A 5,340-nucleotide genomic window follows, 5' to 3' on the forward strand; every position below is an offset into this window, starting at 1 on the left:
TTTCCATATATTGAACCATCCCTGCATCCCTGAGATGAAGCCTACTTGATGATGTTGGATGATTGCTTATCTGATCCTGATTAAAATTTGGTATCTGGTATCTGTCTTAAAAAACTGTACATTTCATTCAGATTTTCCAGTTTTGCTTAATATAGACCATTTCAGTAGGATATGATGATGTTCTGAATTTCCTCACATTCTGTTGCTATGTCTTCCTTTTCATTTCTGATTTTGTTCACTTGGATACACTCTCTGTGCCCTCTGGTTAGTTTAGGTAAGGGTTTATCTATCTTGTTGATTTTCTCAAAATAACCAGCTCAGGTTATTTTTGTTTTTTGTTATTTTTGTTTTTTGTTGTTGTTTTGTGTTGTTGTTTTGATAGTTTGTATAGTTCTTTATGTTTTTACTTGGTTAATTTCAGCACTGAACTTGATCATTTCCAGCCTTCTACTCCTTTTGGGTTTATTTGCTTCTTTTTGTTCTAAAGGATTTAGGTGTGTTATCAAGCTGCTAATGTTTGCTGTCTCCACTTTCTATTTGGAGGCACTAAAAGCTATGAGTTTTCCTCTTAGCACTGCTTTCATTCTGCCCCACAAGTATGGGTGTTTTGTGTCTTCTTTCTCATTAAATTCTAAAAACTTTTTAATTCCTTTATCTCTTCCTTGACCATGTTATCATTGAGTAGAGTGTTGTTCATCTTCCATGTATATATGGGCTTAATGCCATTTTTGTTGTTTTATTGTGTGGGGTGCAGTGTGTGCTTTGAGCTTTAGTAAGGTTTCTTTTACGAATGTAGGCATATTGCATTTACATCATAGATATTCAGATTTGAAAGTTCAACTTGGTGGTTTTGTCCTTTGATGAATATGAAGTGTCCTTCCTTATATTTTGATAACTTTTGTTTGAAAGTTGATTTTATTCTTTATTAGAAAGGCTACTCAAGCTTGTTTATTCAGACCATTCTTTGGAAAATTGTTTCCCACCCTTTTATTCTGAGGTAGAGTCTGTCTTTGTCACTGAGGTGTGTTTCCTGAATGCAGTCACATGCTGGGCTGTCTTTACCCATCCAGTGTGTTACTCTATGTATTTTTTTGGGGGGGGGGAATTAATTCCATAGATATTAAGAGATATTAAGGAACAATGGTTATTGTTTCCTGCTATTTTTGTTGTTCAAGGAGGAATTATGTTTGTGTGCTTCTTTTCTTTTAGTTTCATTACAAGGAGATTACTTTCTTGATTTTTCTAGGGTGTAGTTTCCCTCCTTGTGTTGGAGTTTTTCATCTATTATCCTTTGTAGGGCTGGATTTGTAGAACAATATTTTGTAAACTTTGTTTTATCATGGAATATCTTCATCTCTCCGTCTATGTTAATTAAGAATTTTGCTGGATCTAGTAGCCTGAAATGACATTTGTGTTCTCTTAGCATCTGTATGACATCTGACAAGGATCTTCTGGCTTTGATAGTCTCTGCTAAGAAGTCTGCTGTAATTCTGGTAGGTCTGTCTTTTGATGTTACTTAACAGTTTTGTCTTACTACTGTTTTTTCCCACCACCTTCATTAACTTGCATATTTCTTATTTACATTTCAATTGTTATTCCCTTTCCCGGTTTCCAGGCCATAACCCCTACCCCTTCCCTTCTATATGGGTATTCCCCTCCCCATCCTCCCCCCATTACCACCCTCCCCCAACAATCACCTTCATTGGGGTTTCAGTCTTGGCAGGACCAAGGGCTTCCCCTTCCATTGGTGCTCTTACTAGGCTATTCATTGCTGCCTATGAAGTTGGTGCCTAGGGTCAGTCCATGTATAGTATTTGGGTAATGGCTTAGTCCCTGGAAGCTCTGGTTAGTTGGCATTGTTGTTCATATGGGGTCTCAGGCACCTTCAAGCTCTTTCAGTCCTTTCTCTGAATCCTTCAATGGGGGTACCACCAGAGTTTTTGATCTTAGCCATTCTTACTGGTGTGAGGTAGAATCTCAGGGTTGTTTTGATTTGCATTTCCCTCATGACTAAAGATGTTGAACATTTCTTGGTGTTTCTCAGCCATTCAGCATTCCTCAGCTGTGAATTCTTTGTTTAGCTCTGAACCCCATTTTTAATAGGGTTATTTGTCTCCCTGCAGTCTAACTTCGTGAGTTCTTTATATATTTTGGATATAAGCCCGCTATCAGTTGTAGGATTGGTAAAGATCTTTTCCCAATCTGTTGGTTGACCCGTCCAGTGGGTCCAGTTATTCAGGGTCCCGAAGAGGTTTTCTACCTGTAGGTCAATGGGGGTGAAAAGAAGAAGGAGACCAAGCAAAAGTTCTGTTGTCAAGGTCTTGTTTATTGGGGTGAGCATTACAGCTTTTAAGGCTTTCAGGTAGGGGGAGTGACCTTTGTGAAGCACAAAGGAAGGAGGGACAAGGGTACTCTGATAGCAGGAGGTGAAGAGGTCATGCGGTGGAGACACCAGGTGTTTGCTCAGGAGACATCTGGTATTTACTCGGACTGAAGCATCCTGTGGTTGTTATCTTCTTGTGCTGTAAATTCATGGGAGAGGCTTTTGTCCAACAATCTCAAGGCTTTATGGTAGTCATTTCAAGATTGAACATCTGTGGCCGTGCAGGCAAGAGTCACGTAGGCATTCTGAGCTATACAGTCACAAAATGGCCAGGCCCAACTCCAATACTGCTCCCTACATCTCCCCCATTTTTCTTTTATAAAAGGCCATTAGGTGGAAGTAGTGGTCTGAGAGAGATCAGACATGCCTCACAGAATGCCCAGCTCGGCCATAGCAAGCCACTCTTGCAGTTAGGACTGCACCCCAATGGCTAGGAATGAACTTATGTTCAGAACACACCATTCTGGGCTATACGTGTGTGTTTTTGGGGGAGAAACTGGGTAGAGGAGCATTTGACCAGCCCGTACATTTAAACGGGGTGTAGCCACCTCTGTCATAGGATTGACCTCTCGAACCCTAGCCTTATCCGTCATAGGATTACCTTGTCACCCTCAAGGCTCTGTGTCTTAGATTGGTCAAGGATCAGAGGAAGTTGCCCATCACTGAGGATGGCTACATTGGGTCATCTTTTTATTCCTCTTACTCAAGCCCAGGGGTGAAAGAGTAGGGGCCAGATGGCATTAATTTAAGAGATTGTGGAAATTGAGCCTCTCCCGATATGTAGTGGGCACCTCATCTTGTTTGTTGTCTCTCTGGTTCTCCTCAGCTGCTCCGGTCTCCAAGCGATGATAATGTACTGAAACAGAATTTCTAGGCAAAGCAGAATCTGGGTGAGGCGCTGAAAGGCCCAAGGACCAAAGGAAATCAACAGAAGCAGACCCACAAGGGGTCCCAAAATTGAAGGCAGCAGGGTAGAGAGCCATGGGGATGTGGAGAACCAGTTTTTATACCAGGACTCCTGTTGTTCTCTCTCCCTTTTTCATTTTTCCAGGCTATCTCTCACTTTTCTTAAACTGTCTTCTACAAGTCCAGTCTTATCTACGTAAACACAGCATTCCTCTTTTAAAGCTGCACAAAGTTCTCCTTGTTGTAGGAAGAGCAAATCAAGTCCTCTTCTATTTTGCAGTACTACTTCTGAAAGGGAGGCAACAGAATCTTTTAAATTGGCTAAACCCTCTCTCAGTTCAGCTAGGTCCTGGTCAATTGCAGCGCTGAGTAAATGATAGCGTTGTTGGTTTATGAATGCTGAGTCTTGGGAGTAGTTGTACCAATATGCAATAATTGTGCTGTTGCAAGAAATCTGATATTATTACATAGGTAGTCAGCCCTGATGAACATGCCAGATAGGTATGGTTTGGGGTCAGCAGGTACTCACGATGTTTGTTAACAACCAAGGTATGGTTGCATATTTCTAACAGATGGTGAGGAGGGAGCATATGTTCTCCCAAAATACAACTTTCCACCCCAGATACCTCGGTGACGGTAAATCTTAAAAAGTCTCCATCTTCCTCCAAGGGCACAGGAATGACTCCAGGGATCCGAACCAGGAGAGCTGAATCTTCATGCTCCCAGGATCAGCATGTCTCACCAGCCACTCAGGCAGCTGGCACACTCCTGTAGCATCCTGTAGAAAAAAACACAAAGATTCCCTCTTCCCCATAAAAATACCTGGACAGGACCATGCCAATATGTGGATCTTTCTATTTCACCTAGGCAGAAGTATGCCTAGTTGTAGGGTACCATAAACACTCAGTGTTCCTTGGCATCCAAATTTTAAAGTTGAAATAAAAGGAGCATTATTTAGCATACAGGGATAGCTCCCCTTTTTTATTTATTAAGATATAGTTAAGATATTGTTTATTAAGATAAGTCCTTGAGGATTAAATTGAGGACACTGAGCACTTGTATTTATAAATTGACTTTTATACCAAATTATTGTCTCCAGCATTATTGTTTTGGTGATATAAAGAATGAGCTATTTTGACTAATTGTTCCTATGTAAGGCCTATAATCTGTCTGGTATCATTGTCCTACCTTGCTAAGGGGTCCAGGCAATCCAGTTTGAGTTCTTAAATGGCCTATAAAGGAACAGTACTTAGTGCTCTTAACCACTAAGCCATCTCTGCAGCCCCTCACCAGCTTTATTTACCTAAACATAAGCATTAATTAGAAATGCCAAATTCTGTAAACATGATCCAGATTTAGCCTTATTTAGAAATCCCTGAGTTGGCAGGGTGAGGCTGGGAGATGAGAGTAAGCAAATGGAGTCTTCCTCTTTCTGTGAGGGTGTGCTATCAACTCCATTACCATTTCTAAAGAGCTGGGTGTGAGTCTATGGTTTTGTTTAGTTGTCTGAGGCAGAGCACTGAAAGGACAGTGAGTTGTCAGACATTTACACTGAAATCATCACTCACTGATTTCATGTAGAAAACTTGTCTCTGATAAAGCACTAAGTAATTGTAAAATTTGAGGGTTAGTAGTATCTAAAAAAGGAAAACTTTTTAATCAATTATAAACCATAAGCCACACATTGGGTATCAGTATATGAATTGAAAGCTTGATTTTTTTTTGCTGTTAATTCATTTATTGGCAGATTTATAACTACTTTGCATTTCCCCAACACTGTTGAAAATACTAGTGAAGCCTTTAGAATCAGGCACACACATGCTGGTTGTAGGGTATATCTCCTGAACTAAGTACAGAGGCCAACCTGTGTTCATATATTCATCCTTTTGTTTATATACCTAAATGTGCATGGCATCTGTGTCCTCTGCTAAGTCTGCTTACCAGACTATAAAGGCAAGAAGTAAAGAAGTCACACAGCTTAGTTTAAAGGAAAGCATCCAGTGCAGTATTTTAGGCTTCTACTTCTTTTTTTTTTTTTTTTATTTATTAAC

Source organism: Rattus rattus, chromosome 16 (assembly GCF_011064425.1).
Source record: "Rattus rattus isolate New Zealand chromosome 16, Rrattus_CSIRO_v1, whole genome shotgun sequence".
NCBI lineage: Eukaryota > Metazoa > Chordata > Mammalia > Rodentia > Muridae > Rattus > Rattus rattus.